At 44.9% G+C, this 15,229-nt stretch overlaps 1 protein-coding gene across 4 annotated transcripts in view; it reads right to left on the bottom strand.

Annotated features, from left to right (window-relative positions):
• KIF16B (kinesin family member 16B) overlaps positions 1–15,229 on the bottom strand; it is a 284,713-nt gene that overhangs the window by 246,447 nt on the left and 23,037 nt on the right. The gene's annotated exons all lie outside the window — the stretch shown is intronic.

Here is a 15,229-nt window from a genome sequence, read left to right as displayed (position 1 = left end):
CCCCCCCCCCCCCCCCCCCCCCCCGTTACCTGGTTACAAAAAGGCTGACACCTCCCCTTCACCCAGGGTGAGAACCAAGAAGAAAAACTGGTGTGAATGGTCACAAACAGGTACTGCTTCTAGAAGCAGCCAGGGCACTGCCCCTTCCCCTCATCTTCTTTCCATAAGCATTCAGAAACTTTCCAGTTCCTGGAAAACTGCAGAACTGCAAATCCACAGAACTCCTAAGAAGTACAGTTCACGAGAATAAATGACACGTATCCACACAGTGGAGTGGTCTGTCACTGACACAGGACTAAGGACAGTTTCCGTATACTGCTAGGGGGTGGTAGTCAGGATATACTATTGTTAAGGGGGGAACGCAAAATGGAGAAAAGTCTACAGAGAATGCTACCACTTCTACTTAAAAACAAAAACAACAGCCTACATATTTTTCAAAAGGCCAACTACGGAAAAAGAAGAAAGCGGAGTAGAGGAGACAGAGACAGACACTATAGATTTCTACAAAGGATCTTGATCTATAGATCATCTCTAGAATGACCACAATAATTTACACAAAAAATAAAACAAGATTGTTATTTAAAGTGACCTGAAACACATCAGTGTTTAAAAAAAAAAAAAAGAAAGAAAGCAAGCAAGCAAGCAAGCAAAGCCAAGCCTGAAGTGCAGGTTGTATGTCTAGTGTTAAAAAATAAAATAAGAGAAAAATTAAAATTAAAATAAAAGGACCTAAGACACAAAAATAAGCTGAGGCAAGTGAACCTAACTGGGCTCTGGCACCACATGGTGTGAGACAATGTCAGTTTTGACTCGATGCTGAACTCTGACTGTGGAATGCAGTGGGATAGAGCCCAAGGAGGAAAAAAACTGTAAAGAAGTCTTAAAGCACTTTCACTAATCAGATTTTTGCCAGTAAAGTAAGCACTGTCATTCAGAAATTTCTGTTTGTGTACTATGGGACAACCTCAGTAATTATGGTGGTGGCCTTGAGAACCAAGGGGTTTGGATGAACAGAGATAAAACACAAGATGGATGAAGTTAAGTTAAAAACTCTGTAGTCCTGAATCTGAAAGGAACTAGCATAAACTTTATCTGAAATCGAAAAAGGAAAAGAAAGTACTCCCTAGCTTTGTCCTCTGAAAAGGCCTAGAATCTTATGCCCAAATTATAGTCTCTAAATTCCCATTTAGAGTCAGGGCTACCTGGAGGACGACTCAAAACAAATATTTGAACTATCTCATCACACAAGAAAGCAGGAAGCCACCATATCAAAAGTTTGTCCAAATTGTCCTTAGGCAACTTCTCACACTGCTCCTGGTGATCCCTGCCTTCCTGGTATCTGAGACCCTAAGTGATCCCTTGCCCTGAGGGAGTGGGCTAGATCTAGCAACTCACTTCTAATGACTACAACACTAAGGCCCCCAAAGTGATAGTCTGATGCTTCCGAGTTGGGATTACAAGAAGATTCAGATTTCTGATTTGCTGGCACTCCTGCATGTGTGTCTCTCAGGGTCCTGGCAATGAGGACAGCCAGGTACCACACTGCAAGACTTCAGCAGAGACTCACTGGAGACAAAGAGCAGAGAGCCAGCAGCCACCTGGGTGAGCCTAGGAGGGCCCCTCCCTCAGCCAGGCTGGAAGGTCCAGGACTGCACCCTTGATAGACCCTGAGTGGGTGAGAAGACCCAATAAATCCCACCCCAACCCTGACTCACAGAAACAGTGAGGTAATAGATGTTGTTATAAGCCCCTAAATTGGCAGTTTAGGGGTTATAAGGCCCTTGGTTGTGTTACACAGTTAAGAAATATCAATACAAGAGCTACATCAAAAGGACTCAGGAGCCGACCTGAACTAAGTTCCCACCAGCCACATCTGAGCAGCAGAAAGAATTTGAAATATGCACCAACCTGAATCATTTGAAATATGCATCAACTTATGAACTCATAATGAAAAAAGTAAAAACTGAATGGTGCCCTTTGGAAAATCAAAAAAGTCACCCCATTATTTTAAATGAATAGGGGCACCCAGGTGGCTCAGTCGGTTAAGCATCGACTCTTTTTTTTTTTTTAAGATTTTATTTGTTTATTTGATACAGACAGAGATTACAAGTAGACAGAGAAGCAGGCAGAGAAAGAGGGGGAAGCAGGCTCCCCGCTGAGCAGAGAGCCCAATGCAGGGCTCGATCCCAGGACCCTGAGATCATGACCTGAGCCGAAGGCAAAGGCTTAACCCACTGAGCCACCCAGGCGCCCCAAGCATCCAACTCTTGATTTTGCTTCAGGTGATGACCTCAGTGTCCCAGGATGGAGCTCTGCTGAGCGTGGAGGCTGCTTGAGATTCTCCCTCTCCCTCTGCCCCTCCCCCACAATTGGTCCAAGCACACTGTCTCTAAAAGAAATAAAAATCTTTTTTTTTTCTTTTTTTTAAGATTTTATTTCTTTTGGGCACCTGGGTGGCTCAGTGGGGTAAAACCTCTGCCTTCGGCTCAGGTCATGATCTCGGGGTCCTGGGATGGAGCCCCGCATCGGGCTCTCTGCTCAGCGGGGAGACTGCTTCCTCCCTCTCTCTCTGCCTGCCTCTCTGCCTGCTTGTGATCTCTCTCTGTGTCAAATAAATAAATAAAATCTTTTTTTAAAAGATTTTAAATCTTTTTTTAAAATCTTTTTTAAAAAGATTTTATTTATTTGAGAGAGATCACAAGTAGGCAGAGAAGGAGGTGGGGGGGGCAGGGGAGCAAGCTCCCCGCTGAGCAGAGAGCCCGATGCGGGGCTCCATCCCAGGACCCCGAGATCATGACCTGACTTTACCCCACTGAGCCACCCAGGAGCCCAAAAGAAATAAAATCTTAAAAACAAAACAAAACAAAACAAAAAGCTAGTAAATAAAAGGGGAGACTCAAGCATTTCCTAAACAGTGAAGTGTTTTTAAGTTTAACCAAATAGTTGTTTGGGAAAGCTCCTCTTTTAGGAGTATTCTACCTAATAAATGAAGAAGAAGCAAAAGAATTAGAATGTCAGCACTTTGCAACTCTGATGAATTCATGGCTCCAGGGAATGCCCATCAACGGCTGCTAACTCCACCAGGAGACAACCAGACATGCTGTCCAGTGAAACTGAAACACAAACACCTCTGCTGCAGAAATCTTGTCCCTGGCCCAAGGAAAAGGCCAGACTCTGACCTAGAGCTGACGGACAGCGAATGCCAGGAAACACAGGGAGCAGGGGGAACACATCAGACAATGCCAGGGACACAGTCTGCAAAATCCAGCTTCTGGGAAGGGCAGCAGGTAAGTGACCCAGCCTTCAATAACAAGACTAATAAACTGCAAGGAGTATAAAGAGGGAAGTGGAACTTATAGATTGAAAAAAGGCCACATGAACATGTGTCCCCAAGGCAGTCCAAGTGAGAACTTGGACCTGCCCAAGATCTATCAGCCTATCAGCCAAGGACACCTGGGTGGCTCAGTCGGTTAAGCATCTGCCTTCAGCTCCGGTCATGATCCTGGGTTCCTGGGATCCAGTCCCATATCAAGCTCCTTGCTCGGCAGGGAGCCTGCTTTTCCCTCTGCCTGCTGCTCCCCCTGTTTGTGTTCTCGCTCTCTGACAGATAAATAAATAAAATCCTTAAAAAAAAAAAAAAAAAAAAGACCTATCAGCCAATGGGATTTCAGTGCAAACAGAAAAAAAGCCACTTTTAGAAATTACAAGATACCTAGAGAAATCTTAACACTGACTAAATACAAATTGGTATTAAAGATCTATTACTGCCATTTTTGGTATGATAATGGTTTCATGATGATTTTTTTTAAAGTCTTAACTTTTTAGAGACACACATTGAAATATTTATAAATGCAATAATATGAGGTCTGAGATTTCCTTAAAATAATCCCAAGGTGGGGGAACCAGGTGTCCTGGCAACCCCAGGATAAAGAGCCAGAACAATGAAGCCCAAACAGTATGTTGCAAACACCATTAAAGAACTACAATGGATTACTATACCCTGATTTAACTTTTCCAAGCCAGTATGAAGAAATATAGGTCATGAACAGACCAGTAACTTAAAAGACACATAAATGAACTCCCCCCACCAACCATGTGCTCAGTGCCCAGATCTTGGGCAGGTCCATTTTGGACCCAAAAGTGAGAACTGCCTTGGGGACACATGTTCATGTGACTGTAAAATAAATACTTCACAAAATTACCCCTTTCTTTAGCATGCAACTACCAAAAGCAGGTCCTGCCCACAGTGAGAGGACTACACAGTTTTATTAACACAACAAGCTGCCACATCTCAATCCCTCCCATTCCCATGTGGGTCATTTCTCTGTCCTTAACCTGTCTAGATCTTTTGCTTTAAAACCCCTGTTAGCAACAAATCCCTGCTGGGAGCACACAATCAACCGTGGGTGGAAGATCAGAAGGGACTCCAACAGGTGCTCACACGACTTGTCAATTCTGACTTACAAGACATGAAGGAAATGCGACCTACACTGTGTCCACCGCTCTTGCAGGAAGTCAGAGACAAAGTAATTTCAAGACTCACAGCCTTATACCTTATAAAGGTCCTCTGTATGATCATTTATTCTTCCCTATGGGTAGCCACGGCAGTATCTCCCTTGGAGTTTGAAATGAACATCCACTCTATAAAAATACTAGCGAAGAAATCAACTGAAAGACCATTATGTCCTATGAGCATCTATGAGCCACTTCTGAAACCTGAGATGCTGGGTGGGTTTCAAAGGGTTCACAACCTTGAAATCATCTGCACTGTGATGTGGCGGCAGGAGGGGGAAGGTGGCAGGTTCACTGTTCTTGGGGTCTATAGCTTTCTTCACTTTCTCAAAGAGCTCTGGACCCCCAAAAGACAGGTGCTCCAGCTCAGACCCCTGTGACTCAAAATGCAGCCCAGGAACCAACAGCATTGGTAGCCCCAAGGCTCATTAGAAAGGAGGGATCTCAAGCCCCAACACAGACCTACTGAGGGGGAACCTGCATTGTAACAAGAGCCCTTCATGACTCCAATGAACAGGAAAGCTTGGAAAGCACTGTGCTGACACTATCAATCTAACAGAGTGATTACTGGCCTTACCTACTTTGTGCACAGGGAAACTCACTACCCTTGTACTTTGACCTTTACAGTTTTTTTGTAAAGTCACATGGCAGAATATGGGTACAACCTAAATCAGCTGACACTGTCTTTACTCTTGGCTCGTAAATTGTACAGTGGCTTCTGAACGAAAACAAGTGTCTGACTTACTGGGACCTAAGAAGTCATCTGAGTGTTATGACATCCAGATGACCTCATTCCCAGCACACAGCAAACCCATCAGCTTCTAGCCCTTTCTATCCCCACACTGTTTCCCAATGTCAGGGTGAGGTTGCCACCAATAGTTTGAAGTCATTCTTAAAAATAGTCAGGGTTAGGGAATAACTGGGGGAGAAAATGGCCAGGAGACAGAATCGTAAAAAACCCAGAGAGTAAGAGAAGAAAGGAGGAGCCAGTTATGGAAACAGAAGCATGACTCAGAAAGATGTTAGCAAAGCTGTGGCTCAAGATGATGCTTCTCAGTTTCAAAAAGTCATTCAACAAGAGCTGGAATGATCTTTGAAGAAGGAACTAGAAAAAATACCAGAGCACCATCACCTGAGTTTAAGCACACTAAAGAAATACCTTACTGGATTTTCAGAAGCTATTTCATAGATTTTTGCAAGAAAAGGGACCTTCTGTGGATTAGGGAAAAATCCAGAAACTTCCAGAAGATTCAATGCAGCATTTGTGAAGAGATGAGGGCCAGGACTTACCTAATAATATTTATCTTCTGTGCTAAAATGGCTGGTGGTTGTAAAACTCAATGGCAGTTTGAGGATCAGCATGGGCTGCAAAAGCCCAAAAGGTCAGACAGGTGTACAAAATGAAAACATCTTTTTAGATAGAATCATTCAGCAAACTAAGTGTCTGAACAAAATCTACAATACAAATGTTCCTCTTATTCTAATGAACTAATGAGCTCTCTTAATACAAATGAAGATAGAAAAATAAATACCAGAGAAAAACCAAACATTTCATGTGAAAAATCTACATTATTAATCAAAGCAGGTACCCAAGGATTAATAAAGAAGCCTGATTGCTGGGACACCTGGGTGGCTCAGTCGTTAAACGTCTGCCTTTGGCTCAGGTCACGATCCCAGGGTCCTGGGATGGAGTTACCCTTCAGCAGCAGGCCTGCTTCCCTCCCCCCCACCCCGCCCCTGCTTGTGTTCCCTCTCTCGCTGTCTCTCTCTGTCAAATAAATAAATAAAATCTTTAAAAGAAAAAAAGAAAAAAGAATCCTGATTGCCTGCAGCAAAGAATGTATCTTACTCAGAGGAGAACACAGAAGCCTGGTACCCCAGGTCATGGTGACATTTATGCCAGTTTCTGCAACTCTGGTTTGCTAGATACCCTCCTGGGAGAAGGCAAAGAACATATTTCTGTGTCTAATGTAGATAATCTGAGTGCCATGGTGGAGCCTGATGTCCTTAACTATCTAATGAATCCAGCCAATGGAAAACCCTGTGAATTTGTCAGGAGAGTCACAAATAAAACACAGTCAAGGGTGGGACACTCAGTATGAAGTCTGGTGACTGATGGAAATCGCTCAAGGGCCAAAAACACATATTGATGGGTCTGAGTCTTATCAAAATTCCAAATATTTATTGCCAACAACCTGAGATCCATATCTCTCTTGCAGCAGTTAAAAAGCCTGCAGGAGCAAAAGGCTATTGACATGGAAATCACTGAAAATTCCGGGACTGGATGGAAGGCTGAATGTCACTCAGTCAGAAACTGCAGTCAGGGCTACCTGGAAAAGGTTTTAAAATCTAAGTATTAATGTTCCTCCAAGGCAGTTTCTGCCTGTCAAAACCACACCAGATCTCTCGCTTGTAACGTCAAACTACTTATAGTCTTTTTTTTTTTTAGGATTTTACTTATTCATTTGACAGAGAGCAGGAGCAAGCAAGGGAGTGCACAAGCAGGGGGAAGAGCATTGGGAGGGGGAGAAGCAGGCTCCCCACTGAGCAGGGAGTCCAAGTGGGGCTCAATCCCAGGACCCTGGATCATGATCTGAGCCGAAGGCAGATGTTTAACCGACTAAGCCACCCAGGCGCCCCAAACCTTTTACAGTCTTAACATGGGATCTTTGCTGGGAAAGCGGTAATTTTCCTCCAGTGCCCTTGGTTAAATTAGGCAGTTCTTTCACAGAGTTTCGGGATTACGTAAAGAGATTTGAAAGTATACCAGATATGCCTGAAATGGATCCCTTCACAGTTGCAGCGGAAGGCCACATGTGAGGATGTTTTGTTAAAGGGAACGGTCATTCGGCACTGTTAATCGTGATGACTGAGTGACGTCCCAGCGGCAGGAGTACTAGAGAACAGAATTCTATCTGGAAACCTTCATATCCTGGACCACATACTGTGTACGCTTCATGCTGATTATGGGCTAAATAGTTTCTTACAAGAAAACATTCTCGAAGATTTTAAAATAGGCAGGTACTTTATACTGTGTTACTGCTGTGTTAATTTTGAAAGTAGAGTTTTCTGCAATACAATTTTAGCCTAAGAAAAGCACAGACAGAAGCAATGCTTTTCTTCTCTGAAGATCTTGAAAGTTAGTTCATCTTAAGGCGCAATCCCGCTTAATCTTAAAACTGGGGCAACTCTGCTGGAAAATCAACAGAGGCCTCAGTGGTGGTCACTCTGAATTACTTGGGATTTCAAAAATAATGTTGTGATAAACTTTTTTTAAAAAATAATAATCACAAGTCATCAAGATTAATGCGGAGGCCATCTGTTCCAGAAAGGAAATTTCACACGCAACAATTTCCTAGATTGCTTCCTTCTTGGGCCTAAAAACTAAAACTATAGGAGAAAGGTGTATCTTTCCTCCGAAAGTATTAGCATTTATAATTAAAATGCTAGGCCATATAGAGCATATTTTAGGCCATACAGAGCAAATTTCACTGTAGTTACTGAAAATACCCATGGAAAAGCCACTGTAATCTCCCCAAGGGCTTATGATGGTCAGAATTATTAAATGATGACAGTGTTTTCACTGGTTGTAGATTCCAGGAGAGTTGTCAACTTCCAGATATTCCAGAGATGAAAGAAAGAAGAAGGCAGGCTCCAGTCCCTCTTTCTCTCCACACCCTGCTCATCAATCCCGCTCAGCCCCTTGTCCACTGGAGACAGACTACTACCCACAGACTTCACTTCACCACGGAGGCTTTAACTATCAGAGATGACTTCAGGGTCCATGTGACACTCCATTGACAGCCTTATCTCCCACTCCTTCATCCCCACAGCCAACAGTCAGTTACTGAATCCTGTGCAATCGATAGCTTGTCTACCGATCCGGGCCACATGCCACATCTCCCTGCTCCAGACACTGTCCCAGCAGGGGCCGCACACCTCTCCAGTATCTTTGCCTCCAGCCTTGCCCCTTCCCACCCACACTCTACCCTGCTGTCAGCTGGACTCCTCCAAACCCAGGCACTTTAACTCCTTCAGTGACTTCTCAAAGGCTCTAGGATAAAATCCAACTCCCGGCAGTATACAAAGTCCTTCCTGCTCTGCCCCCAGCTAATGTCATTCAACACTGTATCAATCCCATCCCCTTATCCTGGCCTGGCCCACTCCCAGCCATCCAACCAGACTCCGCTCAGATCTCGCCCATCTGGAGAACCTTCACTGAGCCCTCCATCCCAACCCTTAGTCAGAAGGTCCTCCTCCCTGTCTTCACCACCAGACTCCAAACCTCTTCAAAGTAAGGACTCTGCCCATCTGGGTTTACAGGCCCAGGCCCTAGCATAGCACCTGCAACTTTGAGGTACCCATCCAATGGTTGCTGAATGGGATAGGCTGACTGAAAGTTAAAAACTGCCTCTTAACCCCAGCCTAGTCTTCTCCACATGCATTCGCTACTTAATGCCAGCCTCCCTATGAGTTCCTACACCATTCTTGGTTCTTGCTCTCCCACAGGCTGTGATGCCATCCAATTCCTATCCATATTCCAAAGCAAAGCTTGTCTCTGGTCTAATCTGAATCACCCACCCTTGATAAAACTTCAGAAACAATTTCCCTTCATACACCTGCCTAGTTCCTCCCAATCACATGGGTCTCAACCTTGAGGACCTCACCTCTCCAATTAGTCTAGCAAGTCCGGGAGAAGCAAGAACCAGCTTCATTCATACTCCACGACCTGAGTCCACTGAGCACAAGGGCAATAATTACAATCAGTGCTCAGTGCTTTGTCTCTTAATCCTTGGGCTGAAAACTGTAAAACGCCAGGCACGGAGAGTTCCCCCAGCTCAGGTCAATTTCCTCTGACATTTAAGAAACATGGGAAATAAATCCTGACATTTTTCTCATATTGAGGAAAATAAATAATCTTAAAATATTATTTGAACATTGATTTGATAATAGAGCAAAATGAACTATGCCTCTCCCGAGCCACTTTGGTGAATTGGGTTTCTCAACCGAAAAGTCAATTATGGTTCCTTCATATAAATGAGTAATTTATTTGAAAGGTCTGGAAACTAGATCATAAGATGCTACAAACGAACCAGCTGGAGTAAGAAGACTGAGTTATAGATCAATACTGGGGGGAGGGAGAGGGAGGAGAGAATGGAAAAGAGTAAAATGCCCAATCAGAAAAAGAGAAGAATTGTGTCAGCTCTCAGATTTGTGCGTAGGAGTAAGCTTATCAGGAAAAAAAAATAAAACCCTATGTTAATTCAATAATTTTGAAAATGGTTTTAAATTATTCAGCAATTCAAATGGATTCCAGTTGCTCGGTTGATGGTGTTTGGTCACTCCTGACTGGGTGGTACTGAGATCTCCAAACTAAGCATTATCTAAGCAGATTCTAAAGAACAGCTTATTCACCCCAAGTACTGAAGTAAATTGGTATCCCCCAAATTCACCTTAAAATTCACATACTTTGTATATAATTGCAGAATCACTATGTTGGACACCCGAAATTAACATAATACTGCATATCCACCAAACTTCAAAAATAAAAAATGCAAACTTACATACTACGAACTAATATTTAACTGCTTTTACTTTGGTGGCAGGACACTCAGTAGCAAAAATAAAAATAAAAAGCCATTTTTTAAAAGAACGTGTGACCTCCATGGGTACCACTATGGAAAGAAGTCCAAGGAACACTGCTAAGTAGGAGAAAGAACCAGCATCGGCGTGCAGACCATGATCCAGTCTGTAGTTAAGTAGATAAACAAAGCATAAAGAATATGCGCTTATATGCTTCCAGATGTGCAAAACATTTCTGAACATTTCTGGAAGGATAAAGAGGAACCTGTTAGCAGTATGAGTAGATCTTGTACCGTATCTGAAAACAGAGGTATACTGTATTCAGATGTCCTTCTCTCAATGAATTGCTCAGTCCCTCTGCTCTACCCAATGACATGTCTCTTTTCCCTTTTATTAGGGCTCCATAAAAAACACAGGACACCCAATTAAACGTGAGTTTCAGATAAACACGTGACTTTTTAGTAGAACTGTATCCTAAAAGTCACATGCGATCTACTCACACTTTACTGTCACTTGCTACCCCGGACCCCACCACCTCTGAGCTGAGCTTTGCACAAAGCAGGCTCTTCCCCTCAGATGCAAAGGGGTTCCCTTCCTCAAACCCAGACAGCGACTGAGCGGAGTCCTCACCTTCACCGGCACCCTCAGTACCCAATGCAGACGCAGAGGCTCCATAAGTATGAGTCCCCTCGCCTGTGTCTAAGTGTGGAAACAAAGTCAGGGAGGGCTAGTCTCTTGCAACCAGCTTCTCCTTACTTAACCCTCTGGCTGGTTCTGGGCATCCAAAGAACATGGGATCACGGACTACTCTCACTTGCTCTCCAGGAAATCATAAAAGCCTTCAGCTCAGTTTCTGGAGAAGACCCAGGGGAGACAGATGGTGAAAAAAAATCTGGAGTGGGTTTCTCAGGCAGTCACCCAGACTTCATGTCAGCTCCTCAGAACACACTTCAGCACATGGCCGCCAGCCAGAGGTCAGTGGCACCAGCCTCGAGCAGCGGCCAGTGAAAAGTCTGCAGAGCCCCCATGCCACTCCCTGTGGACTGCCACCATGGACGAGCCAGGGACAGCAGTGCTGTCACAGTCTCAGATGCTAGGAGCGTCCCGTGCTCAACGAAATCCCCCACCGACCCTGCCAAAGCAGAAGGGGGCTATGAAGCCTTACCTTCCCTTACCTTCCCTGGTTTGGAGAGGGTGTAAGAAACCTAAGATTAAGCAATGAGCCAGCTGCTGCAGGTTGGGGTCCCAGAGAGGCACTGTGAGGGAGTTTAGCAAACAGGGTGTTCATTAGGAGCACCTTTGGGGTGGATACCTGAAGGGCAAAGAAAGCAGGACCAGCCAGAGAAGACCACGGATCTGTGACACAGGCCCCCAGCACTGCCTCAGCTAAGCCCACAGGCCCTTCAGAGTGCCCAGCTGGGGCCACGATGGCCTTCAGTGGCCAGTCCGCATGGAATAGCCCCGGGGCTGTGGGCAGCCTGGCGAAGGGGCATAACCTTGAGCCCTGTGGGGCTGACCCTGAAGGCCGGGCTGGGCAACACCATTCAGCAGAGGAAGATCCGGGGGGCGGGGTGGGGGAGCACAGGGCCCACCACCCCAAGTCCCCTCAAGTCCATGTGAAGAGTATGCTGACCGTGGCAACTGTCACCCCAATTCTCCAGCAGAGCCATGAGTGGGAGCTACTGGGCAAGAAGCCCAGTTTCCTAGTACTTTTGTTTCCAGCTAAAGGAAGGATAGCCTAACCGTCAGAACTGTCTCAGTACAGATTAGCAGCCTTGAGGCGGGCAGCGCTGTCCCTGAGAAGGTGGAGGTAAAGGCTGACAAAAGCTTGTCTGGCCCACCCCGCCCCTACAAAGAGATTTATGCACTCAGTCAGTCTTCAAATATTTACTGAGTACCTTTCATGCCAGACAATACTCTGGGTGTGGGGAAAAGGAGGTAAATGATACAGACAAGAGTTCTGCGGTCTGCATTTTAGGGACAGGGGAGGAACAAAGTAAACACAATACCATTTCAGATACTGGTAAGTGCTACAAAGCCCTGAAAGGGTATCATGGGAGAGAACTGAGGACAGAGGCAGTGGGAGGCAAGTGGCCAGTACAGACCTTTCCAAGCCAGTACCGTGGGAGCAAAGGCCTGACTGCAGGGAGGCAGAGGGCCAGGCAAAGATCTGGGAGGGGCATTCCAGGCAAACAGAACAGCAGGACAAAGACCTGGGGCAGGAACCAGTCCAAGGTTTGAGGTTTGAGGAGGAGGAAAGCAAGAGACCAGCATGACTGCAGAAAAGAGGGGGACGAGCAAAATGGGACATGAGGTCAGAAAAGCCAGGGGGACATTACATCAGGCCTTCCTGGACTCTGGAACTTAGATGTGACAGGCCACAGACACGGGAAGGTGGAATGGGGGGAGGGGGGGTGGCAAAAATCGCACTTAGCATTTTTAAATGCTCCCTCTAGCTGCTGTGCATGGGCTCCAGAGGGGCAAGAGTAGAGATAAGAAGCCACTGAGACACTGGACCAGTGCGGAAGCTTAGCTCCCCTTCGCTCCTTCTGAAATGGCGTTTCACTAGGTATTCTCATCCCTTCCTCTGAAGGGAGTCCAACCCACGCGTCCCCAATTCCACAACACAACTCCAGATTTGGATTATGCCTTTAGAGCTATCACTGCTGGCTTCCAACCAGGGCTTCTCTTCTGGACATGGGAAACACCAGTCATTGAAAAACACGGGTAAGTGAGAAGAAAGAGCAAGTAGCAAAGCAGCAGCAGCGTGAAAACTAGAATCTAATTTGCAGTTAAATAGAAAGGAAGAAGGGAAGAAAAAGATTATGCACATATACTGAGTAACTATTTTCTCAATGCTCCTAAGGACAGTACATCATAACTAGTATCATTCTAGAAACACAGAAGAGAAATGAATTAATTTCTCTTCAGTGAGTGGATGCCTAACTCCGGGCATTAGGAATAACTTAATTCTGTTTCAGAACCCTGTCCCAGTTGAGAAAAACCAGTAGAGACCTGAAGAATTTCATGCACTACAAAATTCAAGCTCAAAAGCATAAAGAACTAAATTTTGCTGGAGACTAAAGATGATAATGACACTTTGCAGGGAATTCTGGATACTCTACAGGGAGGACAGCTGGGGGCCAAAATGGTAAAGGGCTTGAAAGTCAAGCTGAGGCTCTTGGCTCAGAGAAATGGAACACTTGACAAGAGGATGGACTCAGGAGAGAGCAGGAGACCTTGTGCACGACTTTGACTCACAAGGAGAGAAGGTGAGGCCCCAGGAGGTTAAGGGACTTGCTCAAAGTTGTGACTAGAGTCAGCACTGTGGAAAGTTAAAGAATTAAGTAAGGAGTCAACACTCCCGAGCCACAGTGAATGGCCGCGGGCTGTGTGCAAAGCTAGAACCCCAAACTTGATTTCAGCTACCTCTCCTTGAAAGTGGAGTTAGGTAGGCTTGGGCTCCCATGGGAACATGACAGGCCAGTCAGCACATGTGAGCCATCCACACCAAGAGAACTCTCTAAACAGGGTGGAAGGTATCTACCCCATGAGACGCTTCATCGGGGGCATAAGAATCCCATCCAGCCTCATCACCCACACATCTGCACCATCCAAACCCCATCCCATTCCAAACTGTTCCTTCTTCCAGGACTAACAACAACCTTCATATGCTGTTTCCTCGGTCTGGAATGTACTTTTCTCCTCCATCTCACTTTTCCTTCAAAGCTTTTAAAAATCATGTTTCCTCCTCCAGGAAGCGTTCCCAAATTCCTCATAGCCAGTATCTTCTATCTGAGATTCCATACCACACCACATCTATGAGATACTACCTAACACACATCTTCTGTGTGATGTTCCACAACACACCACATCAGTTTCTACCTCTACCTGTTTATTGTTGGGTGCCTACCTGTTTGTCTTCTCTACCAATCCAGTCGCTTCCTGAGGACAGAGATACTGCCTTACTTACCACATATCCCACAATACCTAGCACTACCCTCACATACAGAAAGCCCCTGGATGAATGAAAAAATAAGCAATGGAAGAATGAATGAAACAGCTGAATTGAAAACAAGATACTACTCTTCAATTTCAAGCACTAAAAGGAAGCTAATGCTTCAAAGCCTATTATATATTTTTAAGTGCAAATGTGTTTTCCCTACACATATCCATTAACCTGGCAGCTGTTAACTCCAAAGGCAGAAACGAAGCTCAGCTCTTCCCAAAGACCCACAGCTGTGCTCTGACTCCAGGACCAAGGAAGAAGGAACTTGGGTCTCTTCTGAGTCATAGGAGAGAAGAAAAATAAGGATGTGCATATGTCCAAACGTCTTCAATACGCTTCTCCAAAACACAGAAGCAATACGTTCATAAAAGAAGAGTGGCAGTTTAATGGAATGGCGTTAAGCGTAAACATGGAGACCTTTACTAATACTTCCTCTTGATTTCCTGCATTCAGATGTTAAGCCAACTATTTAATGTTCAAAGGTAGCTTCCTTTCATGTGGCAGCACCATGGAACACAAAGAAATGAGTTTTCTCTGCTCTTTCCCCACATCATCACTACAACCCTCCTTCCAGATTTATCTCCATTTTAGAAAAATGTTCTCAGTGACAGCTTTTGAAATAAAAAAAAAAAAAAAAATACAATAGCTTGTAAAAAGAAGATTGATTCCTTTTACAACATTGCCAGCTAAATATACCAGATCAGAAAAAAGGTATCCTTCAAAATACTAAATTGCAAGGCTTTTTTCTTCAAAAGACTTCACTTCGAATCAGAGAATAAGATGCAAGGCCAGCTTCTGATGTTGCCAAGAAAGTGGTTTCATAATTGTGTGGGAAAGCACTGGCCTTTGGGGACCCAGGTTGAAATCTTTAGTGACTCTGGCACCTGATTTAACTTTGCCAAGCCTTAGTTCCCTCACCTATCACACACAGTGGCTTAAAAGTACTGATTGTGGGGACACCTGGGTGGCTCAGTGGTTTAAGCTTCTGCCTTCAGCTCAGGTCATGATCTCAGGGTCCTGGGATCGAGCCCCACATCGGGGTCTCTGCTCAGCGGGGAGTCTGCTTCCCCCTCTCTCTCTGCCTGCCTCTCTGCCTACTTGTGATCTCTATCAAATAAATAAATA

The sequence above is a fragment of the Mustela nigripes genome, chromosome 7 (genome assembly GCF_022355385.1).
Source record: "Mustela nigripes isolate SB6536 chromosome 7, MUSNIG.SB6536, whole genome shotgun sequence".
Lineage (NCBI taxonomy): Eukaryota > Metazoa > Chordata > Mammalia > Carnivora > Mustelidae > Mustela > Mustela nigripes.
Note: the sequence above shows the minus strand (reverse complement) of the source record. Positions and strands in the feature narration are given on the sequence as shown.